The 12,070-nt window shown below is 35.2% G+C and overlaps 12 pseudogenes; all 12 read right to left on the bottom strand.

Annotated features, from left to right (window-relative positions):
• Window positions 1-277: 277 nt before the first annotated feature.
• LOC145645165 (5S ribosomal RNA) lies at window positions 278-398 on the bottom strand (annotated as a pseudogene).
• Window positions 399-968: 570 nt separating this feature from the next.
• On the bottom strand, window positions 969-1,089 carry LOC145646007 (5S ribosomal RNA; annotated as a pseudogene).
• Window positions 1,090-2,653: 1,564 nt separating this feature from the next.
• LOC145650942 (5S ribosomal RNA) lies at window positions 2,654-2,772 on the bottom strand (annotated as a pseudogene).
• A 1,455-nt stretch (window positions 2,773-4,227) lies between these two features.
• Window positions 4,228-4,348, bottom strand: LOC145646155 (5S ribosomal RNA; annotated as a pseudogene).
• A 570-nt stretch (window positions 4,349-4,918) lies between these two features.
• LOC145650941 (5S ribosomal RNA) lies at window positions 4,919-5,037 on the bottom strand (annotated as a pseudogene).
• Window positions 5,038-5,496: 459 nt separating this feature from the next.
• On the bottom strand, window positions 5,497-5,615 carry LOC145650940 (5S ribosomal RNA; annotated as a pseudogene).
• A 1,011-nt stretch (window positions 5,616-6,626) lies between these two features.
• Window positions 6,627-6,747, bottom strand: LOC145645962 (5S ribosomal RNA; annotated as a pseudogene).
• A 791-nt stretch (window positions 6,748-7,538) lies between these two features.
• On the bottom strand, window positions 7,539-7,657 carry LOC145650939 (5S ribosomal RNA; annotated as a pseudogene).
• Window positions 7,658-8,449: 792 nt separating this feature from the next.
• Window positions 8,450-8,570, bottom strand: LOC145645164 (5S ribosomal RNA; annotated as a pseudogene).
• Window positions 8,571-9,471: 901 nt separating this feature from the next.
• On the bottom strand, window positions 9,472-9,590 carry LOC145644673 (5S ribosomal RNA; annotated as a pseudogene).
• Window positions 9,591-10,381: 791 nt separating this feature from the next.
• LOC145650938 (5S ribosomal RNA) lies at window positions 10,382-10,500 on the bottom strand (annotated as a pseudogene).
• A 792-nt stretch (window positions 10,501-11,292) lies between these two features.
• Window positions 11,293-11,413, bottom strand: LOC145645163 (5S ribosomal RNA; annotated as a pseudogene).
• Window positions 11,414-12,070: the final 657 nt, after the last annotated feature.

Raw genomic sequence — 12,070 nt, 5'->3', positions numbered from 1 at the left:
CTGCACTTCACATCCTAGCATGTCATCTTGAAAGTAAATTAATGTGATGCAAGAGAAGCTTACAGCAGCTCGTAGTCCAAGGTGCTAAAAGATAGTTTTTTGATGAATCACTGCACTTCACATTCAGGCATGTGAGTTGGAGAGTAAATGAAAGTGATGCAAAAAAACCTTACAGCATCTGCTATTCCCAGGTGCTAACAGATAGTTTTTTTGATTAATCACTGCACTTCACATTTGAGAATGTCAGCTTGAAAGTAAATTAAAGTGATGCAAGAAAAGCTTACAGCACATGGTATTCCTAGGTAGGGTCCCACCTCAGTACTATCCAGGCACAAACTTGCTTAGCTTCCAAGTTCAGATGAGATTGGAGGCGTGCTGAAGCTGGTATGGCCGTAAACCTTAAACACTTAGTCAAATTGCCTAATCATAGAAAATATGATCAAAGACCAATCTGACATTTTTTTTTATTAATCCCTGCACTTGACATTCTAAAATGTTATCTTGAAAGTAAATTAAAATGATGCAATAAAAGCTTACAACATCTGGTATTCGGAGGCACTAACAGACAGTTTTTTTATTAATCACTGCACTTCACATTCAAGCATGTCAGTTGGAGAGTAAATTAAAGTGATGCAATAAAAACTTACAGCATCTGCTATTCCCAGGTGCTAACAGATAGTTTGATTTAATTATTGACTGCACTTCAAATTTGAGCATGATAGCTTGAACATAAATTTAAGGGATGCAATAAAATCTTACAGCACCTGCTATTCCCTGGTACTAAAAGATTTCTATTTAATCTGTACACTTCACATACAAGCATGTCAGTTGCATATTAAATTAAAGTGATGCAAGAAAAACTTACAGCATCTGCTATTCCCAGGTGCTAACAGAGAGGTTTTTTATTAATCACTGCACTTCACATTTGAGCATGTCAGCTTGAAAGTAAATTAAAGTGATGCAAGAAAGGCTTACAGCACATGGTATTCCTAGATAGGGTCCCACCTCAGTACTATTCAGGCACAAATTTGCTTAACTTCCAAGTTCAGATGAGATTGGAGGCGTGCTGAAGCTGGTATGGCCGTAAACCTTAAACACTTACTCAAATTGCCTAATCATAGAAAATATGATCAAAGACCAATCTGACATTTTTTTTTATTAATCCCTGCACTTGACATTCTAGAATGTTGTCTTGAAAGTAAATTAAAATGATGCAATAAAAGCTTACAACATCTGGTATTCGGAGGCACTAACAGACAGTTTATTTATTAATCACTGCACTTCACATTCAAGCATGTTAGTTGGAGAGTAAATTAAAGTGATGCAATAAAAACTTACAGCATCTGCTATTCCCAGGTGCTAACAGATAGTTTGATTTAATTATTCACTGCACTTCAAATTTGAGCATGATAGCTTGAACATAAATTTAAGGGATGCAATAAAATCTTACAGCACCTGCTATTCCCTGGTACTAAAAGATTTCTTTTTAATCTGTACACTTCACATACAAGCATGTCAGTTGCATATTAAATTAAAGTGATGCAAGAAAAACTTACAGCATCTGCTATTCCCAGGTGCTAACAGATAGGTTTTTTTATTAATCACTGCACTTCACATTTGAGCATGTCAGCTTGAAAGTAAATTAAAGTGATGCAAGAAAAACTTACAGCATCTGCTATTCCCAGGTGCTAACAGATAGGTTTTTTTAATTAATCACTGCACTACACATCCTAGCATGTGATCTTGAAAGTAAATTAAAGTGATGCAAGAGAAGCTTACAGCATCTCATAGTCCAAGGTGCTAAAAGATAGTTTTTTGATGAATCACTGCACTTCACATTCAGGCATGTGAGTTGGAGAGTAAATGAAAGTGATGCAAATAAAACTTACAGCATCTGCTATTCCCAGGTGCTAACAGATAGTTTGATTTAATTATTCACTGCACTTCAAATTTGAGCTTGATAGCTTGAACATAAATTTAAGGGATGAATAAAATCTTACAGCACCTGCTATTCCCTGGTACTAAAATATTTCTATATAATCTGTACACTTCACATACAAGCATGTCAGTTGCATATTAAATTAAAGTGATGCAAGAAAAACTTACAGCATCTGCTATTCCCAGGTGCTAACAGATAGGTTTTTTTAATTAATCACTGCACTTCACATCCTAGCATGTCATCTTGAAAGTAAATTAAATTGATGCAAGAGAAGCTTACAGCATCTCATAGTCCAAGGTGCTAAAAGATAGTTTTTTGATGAATCACTGCACTTCACATTCAGGCATGTGAGTTGGAGAGTAAATGAAAGTGATGCAAAAAAAACTTACAGCATCTGCTATTCCCAGGTGCTAACAGATAGTTTTTTTAATTAATCACTGCACTTCACATCCTAGCATGTCATCTTGAAAGTAAATTAATGTGATGCAAGAGAAGCTTACAGCAGCTCGTAGTCCAAGGTGCTAAAAGATAGTTTTTTGATGAATCACTGCACTTCACATTCAGGCATGTGAGTTGGAGAGTAAATGAAAGTGATGCAAAAAAACCTTACAGCATCTGCTATTCCCAGGTGCTAACAGATAGTTTTTTTGATTAATCACTGCACTTCACATTTGAGAATGTCAGCTTGAAAGTAAATTAAAGTGATGCAAGAAAAGCTTACAGCACCTGGTATTCCTAGATAGGGTCCCACCTCAGTACTATTCAGGCACAAACTTGCTTAGCTTCCAAGTTCAGATGAGATTGGACGTTCTGAAGCTGGTATGGCCGTAAACCTAAAACACTTACTCAAATTGTCTAATCATAGAAAATATGATCAAAGACCAATCTGACATTTTTTTTTATTAATCCCTGCACTTGACATTCTAGAATGTTATCTTGAAAGTAAATTAAAATGATGCAATAAAAGCTTACAACATCTGGTATTCGCAGGCACTAACAGACAGTTTTTTTATTAATCACTGCACGTCACATTCAAGCATGTCAGTTGGAGAGTAAATTAAAGTGATGCAATAAAAACTTACAGCATCTGCTATTCCCAGGTGCTAACAGATAGTTTGATTTAATTATTCACTGCACTTCAAATTTGAGCATGATAGCTTGAACATAAATTTAAGGGATGTAATAAAATCTTACAGCACCTGCTATTCCCTGGTACTAAAAGATTTCTTTTTAATCTGTACACTTCACATACAAGCATGTCAGTTGCATATTAAATTAAAGTGATGCAAGAAAAACTTACAGCATCTGCTATTCCCAGGTGCTAACAGATAGGTTTTTTTAATTAATCACTGCACTTCACATCCTAGCATGTCATCTTGAAAGTAAATTAAAGTGATGCAAGAGAAGCTAACAGCATCTCATAGTCCAAGGTGCTAAAAGATAGTTTTTTGATGAATCACTGCACTTCACATTCAGGCATGTGAGTTGGAGAGTAAATGAAAGTGATGCAAAAAAAACTTACAGCATCTGCTATTCCCAGGTGCTAACAGATAGTTTTTTTTAATTAATCACTGCACTTCACATCCTAGCATGTCATCTTGAAGGTAAATTAAAGTGACGCAAGAGAAGCTTACAGCATCTCATAGTCCGAGGTGCTAAAAGATAGTTTTTTGATGAATCACTGCACTTCACATTCAGGCATGTGAGTTGGAGAGTAAACGAAAGTGATGCAAAAAAAACTTACAGCATCTGCTATTCCCAGGTGCTAACAAATAGTTTGATTTAATTATTCACTGCACTTCAAATTTGAGCATGATAGCTTGAACATAAATTTAAGGGATGCAATAAAATCTTACAGCACCTGCTATTCCCTGGTACTAAAATATTTCTATTTAATCTGTACACTTCACATACAAGCATGTCAGTTGCATATTAAATTAAAGTGATGCAAGAAAAACTTACAGCATCTGCTATTCCCAGGTGCTAACAGATAGTTTTTTTTAATTAATCACTGCACTTCACATCCTAGCATGTCATCTTGAAAGTAAATTAATGTGATGCAAGAGAAGCTTACAGCAGCTCGTAGTCCAAGGTGCTAAAAGATAGTTTTTTGATGAATCACTGCACTTCACATTCAGGCATGTGAGTTGGAGAGTAAATGAAAGTGATGCAAATAAAACTTACAGCATCTGCTATTCCCAGGTGCTAACAGATAGTTTTTTTTATTAATCACTGCACTTCACATTTGAGAATGTCAGCTTGAAAGTAAATTAAAGTGATGCAAGAAAAGCTTACAGCACATGGTATTCCTAGGTAAGGTCCCACCTCAGTACTATCCAGGCACAAACTTGCTTAGCTTCCAAGTTCAGATGAGATTGGAGGCGTGCTGAAGCTGGTATGGCCATAAACCTTAAACACTTAGTCAAATTGCCTCATCATAGAAAATATGATCAAAGAAAAATCTGACATTTTTTTTTATTAATCCCTGCACTTGACATTCTAGAATGTTATCTTGAAAGTAAATTAAAATGATGCAATAAAAGCTTACAACATCTGGTATTCGGAGGCATTAACAGACAGTTTTTTTATTAATCACTGCACTTCACATTCAAGCATGTCAGTTGGAGAGTAAATTAAAGTGATGCAATAAAAACTTACAGCATCTGCTATTCCCAGGTGCTAACAGATAGTTTGATTTAATTATTCACTGCACTTCAAATTTGAGCATGATAGCTTGAACATAAATTTAAGGGATGCAATAAAATCTTACAGCACCTGCTATCCCCTGGTACTAAAAGATTTCTATTTAATCTGTACACTTCACATACAAGCATGTCAGTTGCATATTAAATTAAAGTGATGCAAGAAAATCTTACAGCATCTGCTATTCCCAGGTGCTAACAGATAGGTTTTTTATTAATCACTGCACTTCACATTTGAGCATGTCAGCTTGAAAGTAAATTAAAGTGATGCAAGAAAAGCTTACAGCACCTGGTATTCCTAGATAGGGTCCCACCTCAGTACTATTCAGGCACAAACTTGCTTAGCTTCCAAGTTCAGATGAGATTGGACGTTCTGAAGCTGGTATGGCCGTAAACCTTAAACACTTACTCAAATTGCCTAATCACAGAAAATATGATCAAAGAGCAATCTGACATTTTTTTTTATTAATCCCTGCACTTGACATCCTAGCATGTCATCTTGAAAGTAAATTAAAGTGATGCAAGAGAAGCTTACAGCATCTCATAGTCCAAGGTGCTAAAAGATAGTTTTTTGATGAATCACTGCACTTCACATTCAGGCATGTGAGTTGGAGAGTAAATGAAAGTGATGCAAATAAAACTTACAGCATCTGCTATTCCCAGGTACTAAAAGATTTCTATTTAATCTGTACACTTCACATACAAGCATGTCAGTTGCATATTAAATTAAAGTGATGCAAGAAAATCTTACAGCATCTGCTATTCCCAGGTGCTAACAGATAGGTTTTTTTATTAATCACTGCACTTCACATTTGAGCATGTCAGCTTGAAAGTAAATTAAAGTGATGCAAGAAAAGCTTACAGCACCTGGTATTCCTAGATAGGGTCCCACCTCAGTACTATTCAGGCACAAACTTGCTTAGCTTCCAAGTTCAGATGAGATTGGACGTTCTGAAGCTGGTATGGCCGTAAACCTTAAACACTTACTCAAATTGTCTAATCATAGAAAATATGATCAAAGACCAATCTGACATTTTTTTTTATTAATCCCTGCACTTGACATTCTAGAATGTTATCTTGAAAGTAAATTAAAATGATGCAATAAAAGCTTACAACATCTGGTATTCGCAGGCACTAACAGACAGTTTTTTTATTAATCACTGCATGTCACATTCAAGCATGTCAGTTGGAGAGTAAATTAAAGTGATGCAATAAAAACTTACAGCATCTGCTATTCCCAGGTGCTAACAGATAGTTTGATTTAATTATTCACTGCACTTCAAATTTGAGCATGATAGCTTGAACATAAATTTAAGGGATGCAATAAAATCTTACAGCACCTGCTATTCCCTGGTACTAAAAGATTTCTTTTTAATCTGTACACTTCACATACAAGCATGTCAGTTGCATATTAAATTAAAGTGATGCAAGAAAAACTTACAGCATCTGCTATTCCCAGGTGCTAACAGATAGTTTTTTTTAATTAATCACTGCACTTCACATCCTAGCATGTCATCTTGAAGGTAAATTAAAGTGACGCAAGAGAAGCTTACAGCATCTCATAGTCCGAGGTGCTAAAAGATAGTTTTTTGATGAATCACTGCACTTCACATTCAGGCATGTGAGTTGGAGAGTAAATGAAAGTGATGCAAAAAAAACTTACAGCATCTGCTATTCCCAGGTGCTAACAAATAGTTTGATTTAATTATTCACTGCACTTCAAATTTGAGCATGATAGCTTGAACATAAATTTAAGGGATGCAATAAAATCTTACAGCACCTGCTATTCCCTGGTACTAAAATATTTCTATTTAATCTGTACACTTCACATACAAGCATGTCAGTTGCATATTAAATGAAAGTGATGCAAAAAAAACTTACAGCATCTGCTATTCCCAGGTGCTAACAGATAGTTTTTTTTATTAATCACTGCACTTCACATTTGAGAATGTCAGCTTGAAAGAAAATTAAAATCATGCAAGAAAAGCTTACAGCACATGGTATTCCTAGGTAGGGTCCCACCTCAGTACTATCCAGGCACAAACTTGCTTAGCTTCCCAGTTCAGATGAGATTGGAGGCGTGCTGAAGCTGGTATGGCCGTAAACCTTAAACACTTAGTCAAATTGCCTAATCATAGAAAATATGACCAAAGACCAATCTGACATTTTTTTTATTAATCCCTGCACTTGACATTCTAGAATGTTATCTTGAAAGTAAATTAAAATGATGCAATAAAAGCTTACAACATCTGGTATTCGGAGGCATTAACAGACAGTTTTTTTATTAATCACTGCACTTCACATTCAAGCATGTTAGTTGGAGAGTAAATTAAAGTGATGCAATAAATACTTACAGCATCTGCTATTCCCAGGTGCTAACAGATAGTTTGATTTAATTATTCACTGCACTTCAAATTTGAGCTTGATAGCTTGAACATAAATTTAAGGGATGAATAAAATCTTACAGCACCTGCTATTCCCTGGTACTAAAATATTTCTATATAATCTGTACACTTCACATACAAGCATGTCAGTTGCATATTAAATTAAAGTGAAGCAAGAAAAACTTACAGCATCTGCTATTCCCAGGTGCTAACAGATAGGTTTTTTTAATTAATCACTGCACTTCACATCCTAGCATGTCATCTTGAAAGTAAATTAAAGTGATGCAAGAGAAGCTTACAGCATCTCATAGTCCAAGGTGCTAAAAGATAGTTTTTTGATGAATCACTGCACTTCACATTCAGGCATGTGAGTTGGAGAGTAAATGAAAGTGATGCAAAAAAAACTTACAGCATCTGCTATTCCCAGGTGCTAACAGATAGTTTTTTTTATTAATCACTGCACTTCGCATTTGAGCATGTCAGCTTGAAAGTAAATTAAAGTGATGCAAGAAAAGCTTACAGCACCTGGTATTCCTAGATAGGGTCCCACCTCAGTACTATTCAGGCACAAACTTGCTTAGCTTCCAAGTTCAGATGAGATTGGACGTTCTGAAGCTGGTATGGCCGTAAACCTTACACACTTACTCAAATTGTCTAATCATAGAAAATATGATCAAAGACCAATCTGACATTTTTTTTTATTAATCCCTGCACTTGACATTCTAGAATGTTATCTTGAAAGTAAATTAAAATGATGCAATAAAAGCTTACAACATCTGGTATTCGCAGGCACTAACAGACAGTTTTTTTATTAATCACTGCACTTCACATTCAAGCATGTTAGTTGGAGAGTAAATTAAAGTGATGCAATAAATACTTACAGCATCTGCTATTCCCAGGTGCTAACAGATAGTTTGATTTAATTATTCACTGCACTTCAAATTTGAGCTTGATAGCTTGAACATAAATTTAAGGGATGAATAAAATCTTACAGCACCTGCTATTCCCTGGTACTAAAATATTTCTATATAATCTGTACACTTCACATACAAGCATGTCAGTTGCATATTAAATTAAAGTGATGCAAGAAAAACTTACAGCATCTGCTATTCCCAGGTGCTAACAGATAGGTTTTTTTAATTAATCACTGCACTTCACATCCTAGCATGTCATCTTGAAAGTAAATTAAAGTGATGCAAGAGAAGCTTACAGCATCTCATAGTCCAAGGTGCTAAAAGATAGTTTTTTGATGAATCACTGCACTTCACATTCAGGCATGTGAGTTGGAGAGTAAATGAAAGTGATGCAAAAAAAACTTACAGCATCTGCTATTCCCAGGTGCTAACAGATAGTTTTTTTTATTAATCACTGCACTTCACATTTGAGAATATCAGCTTGAAAGTAAATTAAAGTGATGCAAGAAAAGCTTACAGCACATGGTATTCCTAGGTAGGGTCCCACCTCAGTACTATCCAGGCACAAACTTGCTTAGCTTCCAAGTTCAGATGAGATTGGAGGCGTGCTGAAGCTGGTATGGCCGTAAACCTTAAACACTTAGTCAAATTGCCTCATCATAGAAAATATGATCAAAGACCAATCTGACATTTTTTTTATTAATCCCTGCACTTGACATTCTAGAATGTTATCTTGAAAGTAAATTAAAATGATGCAATAAAAGCTTACAACATCTGGTATTCGGAGGCACTAACAGACAGTTTTATTATTAATCACTGCACTTCACATTCAAGCATGTCAGTTGGAGAGTAAATTAAAGTGATGCAATAAAAACTTACAGCATCTGCTATTCCCAGGTGCTAACAGATAGTTTGATTTAATTATTCACTGCACTTCAAATTTGAGCATGATAGCTTGAACATAAATTTAAGGGATGCAATAAAATCTTACAGCACCTGCTATCCCCTGGTACTAAAAGATTTCTATTTAATCTGTACACTTCACATACAAGCATGTCAGTTGCATATTAAATTAAAGTGATGCAAGAAAAACTTACAGCATCTGCTATTCCCAGGTGCTAACAGATGGTTTTTTTTATTAATCACTGCACTTCACATTCTAGAATGTTATCTTGAAAGTAAATTAAAATAATGCAATAAAATCTTACAACATCTGGTATTCGGAGGCACTAACAGACAGTTTTTTTATTAATCACTGCACTTCACATCCTAGCATGTCATCTTGAAAGTAAATTAATGTGATGCAAGAGAAGCTTACAGCAGCTCGTAGTCCAAGGTGCTAAAAGATAGTTTTTTGATGAATCACTGCACTTCATATTCAGGCATGTGAGTTGGAGAGTAAATGAAAGTGATGTAAAAAAACCTTACAGCATCTGCTATTCCCAGGTGCTAACAGATAGGTTTTTTTATTAATCACTGCACTTCACATTTGAGCATGTCAGCTTGAAAGTAAATTAAAGTGATGCAAGAAAAGCTTACAGCACCTGGCATTCCTAGATAGGGTCCCACCTCAGTACTATTCAGGCACAAACTTGCTTAGCTTCCAAGTTCAGATGAGATTGGACGTCCTGAAGCTGGTATGGCCGTAAACCTTAAACACTTACTCAAATTGCCTAATCATAGAAAATATGATCAAAGACCAATCTGACATTTTTTTTATTAATCCCTGCACTTGACATTCTAGAATGTTATCTTGAAAGTAAATTAAAATGATGCAATAAAAGCTTACAACATCTGGTATTCGGAGGCATTAACAGACAGTTTTTTTATTAATCACTGCACTTCACATTCAAGCATGTTAGTTGGAGAGTAAATTAAAGTGATGCAATAAATACTTACAGCATCTGCTATTCCCAGGTGCTAACAGATAGTTTGATTTAATTATTCACTGCACTTCAAATTTGAGCTTGATAGCTTGAACATAAATTTAAGGGATGAATAAAATCTTACAGCACCTGCTATTCCCTGGTACTAAAATATTTCTATATAATCTGTACACTTCACATACAAGCATGTCAGTTGCATATTAAATTAAAGTGATGCAAGAAAAACTTACAGCATCTGCTATTCCCAGGTGCTAACAGATAGGTTTTTTTAATTAATCACTGCACTTCACATCCTAGCATGTCATCTTGAAAGTAAATTAAAGTGATGCAAGAGAAGCTTACAGCATCTCATAGTCCAAGGTGCTAAAAGATAGTTTTTTGATGAATCACTGCACTTCACATTCAGGCATGTGAGTTGGAGAGTAAATGAAAGTGATGCAAAAAAAACTTACAGCATCTGCTATTCCCAGGTGCTAACAGATAGTTTTTTTTATTAATCACTGCACTTCGCATTTGAGCATGTCAGCTTGAAAGTAAATTAAAGTGATGCAAGAAAAGCTTACAGCACCTGGTATTCCTAGATAGGGTCCCACCTCAGTACTATTCAGGCACAAACTTGCTTAGCTTCCAAGTTCAGATGAGATTGGACGTTCTGAAGCTGGTATGGCCGTAAACCTTACACACTTACTCAAATTGTCTAATCATAGAAAATATGATCAAAGACCAATCTGACATTTTTTTTTATTAATCCCTGCACTTGACATTCTAGAATGTTATCTTGAAAGTAAATTAAAATGATGCAATAAAAGCTTACAACATCTGGTATTCGCAGGCACTAACAGACAGTTTTTTTATTAATCACTGCACTTCACATTCAAGCATGTTAGTTGGAGAGTAAATTAAAGTGATGCAATAAATACTTACAGCATCTGCTATTCCCAGGTGCTAACAGATAGTTTGATTTAATTATTCACTGCACTTCAAATTTGAGCTTGATAGCTTGAACATAAATTTAAGGGATGAATAAAATCTTACAGCACCTGCTATTCCCTGGTACTAAAATATTTCTATATAATCTGTACACTTCACATACAAGCATGTCAGTTGCATATTAAATTAAAGTGATGCAAGAAAAACTTACAGCATCTGCTATTCCCAGGTGCTAACAGATAGGTTTTTTTAATTAATCACTGCACTTCACATCCTAGCATGTCATCTTGAAAGTAAATTAAAGTGATGCAAGAGAAGCTTACAGCATCTCATAGTCCAAGGTGCTAAAAGATAGTTTTTTGATGAATCACTGCACTTCACATTCAGGCATGTGAGTTGGAGAGTAAATGAAAGTGATGCAAAAAAAACTTACAGCATCTGCTATTCCCAGGTGCTAACAGATAGTTTTTTTTATTAATCACTGCACTTCACATTTGAGAATATCAGCTTGAAAGTAAATTAAAGTGATGCAAGAAAAGCTTACAGCACATGGTATTCCTAGGTAGGGTCCCACCTCAGTACTATCCAGGCACAAACTTGCTTAGCTTCCAAGTTCAGATGAGATTGGAGGCGTGCTGAAGCTGGTATGGCCGTAAACCTTAAACACTTAGTCAAATTGCCTCATCATAGAAAATATGATCAAAGACCAATCTGACATTTTTTTTATTAATCCCTGCACTTGACATTCTAGAATGTTATCTTGAAAGTAAATTAAAATGATGCAATAAAAGCTTACAACATCTGGTATTCGGAGGCACTAACAGACAGTTTTATTATTAATCACTGCACTTCACATTCAAGCATGTCAGTTGGAGAGTAAATTAAAGTGATGCAATAAAAACTTACAGCATCTGCTATTCCCAGGTGCTAACAGATAGTTTGATTTAATTATTCACTGCACTTCAAATTTGAGCATGATAGCTTGAACATAAATTTAAGGGATGCAATAAAATCTTACAGCACCTGCTATCCCCTGGTACTAAAAGATTTCTATTTAATCTGTACACTTCACATACAAGCATGTCAGTTGCATATTAAATTAAAGTGATGCAAGAAAAACTTACAGCATCTGCTATTCCCAGGTGCTAACAGATAGTTTTTTTTATTAATCACTGCACTTCACATTCTAGAATGTTATCTTGAAAGTAAATTAAAATAATGCAATAAAATCTTACAACATCTGGTATTCGGAGGCACTAACAGACAGTTTTTTTATTAATCACTGCACTTCACATCCTAGCATGTCATCTTGAAG

This window comes from Electrophorus electricus, chromosome 13, assembly GCF_041902795.1.
Source record: "Electrophorus electricus isolate QZ-2024a chromosome 13, ASM4190279v1, whole genome shotgun sequence".
Classification (NCBI taxonomy): Eukaryota; Metazoa; Chordata; class Actinopteri; order Gymnotiformes; family Gymnotidae; genus Electrophorus; species Electrophorus electricus.
The sequence above is the reverse complement of the archived record's forward strand: the minus strand, read 5'-3'. Positions and strand labels throughout refer to the sequence as shown.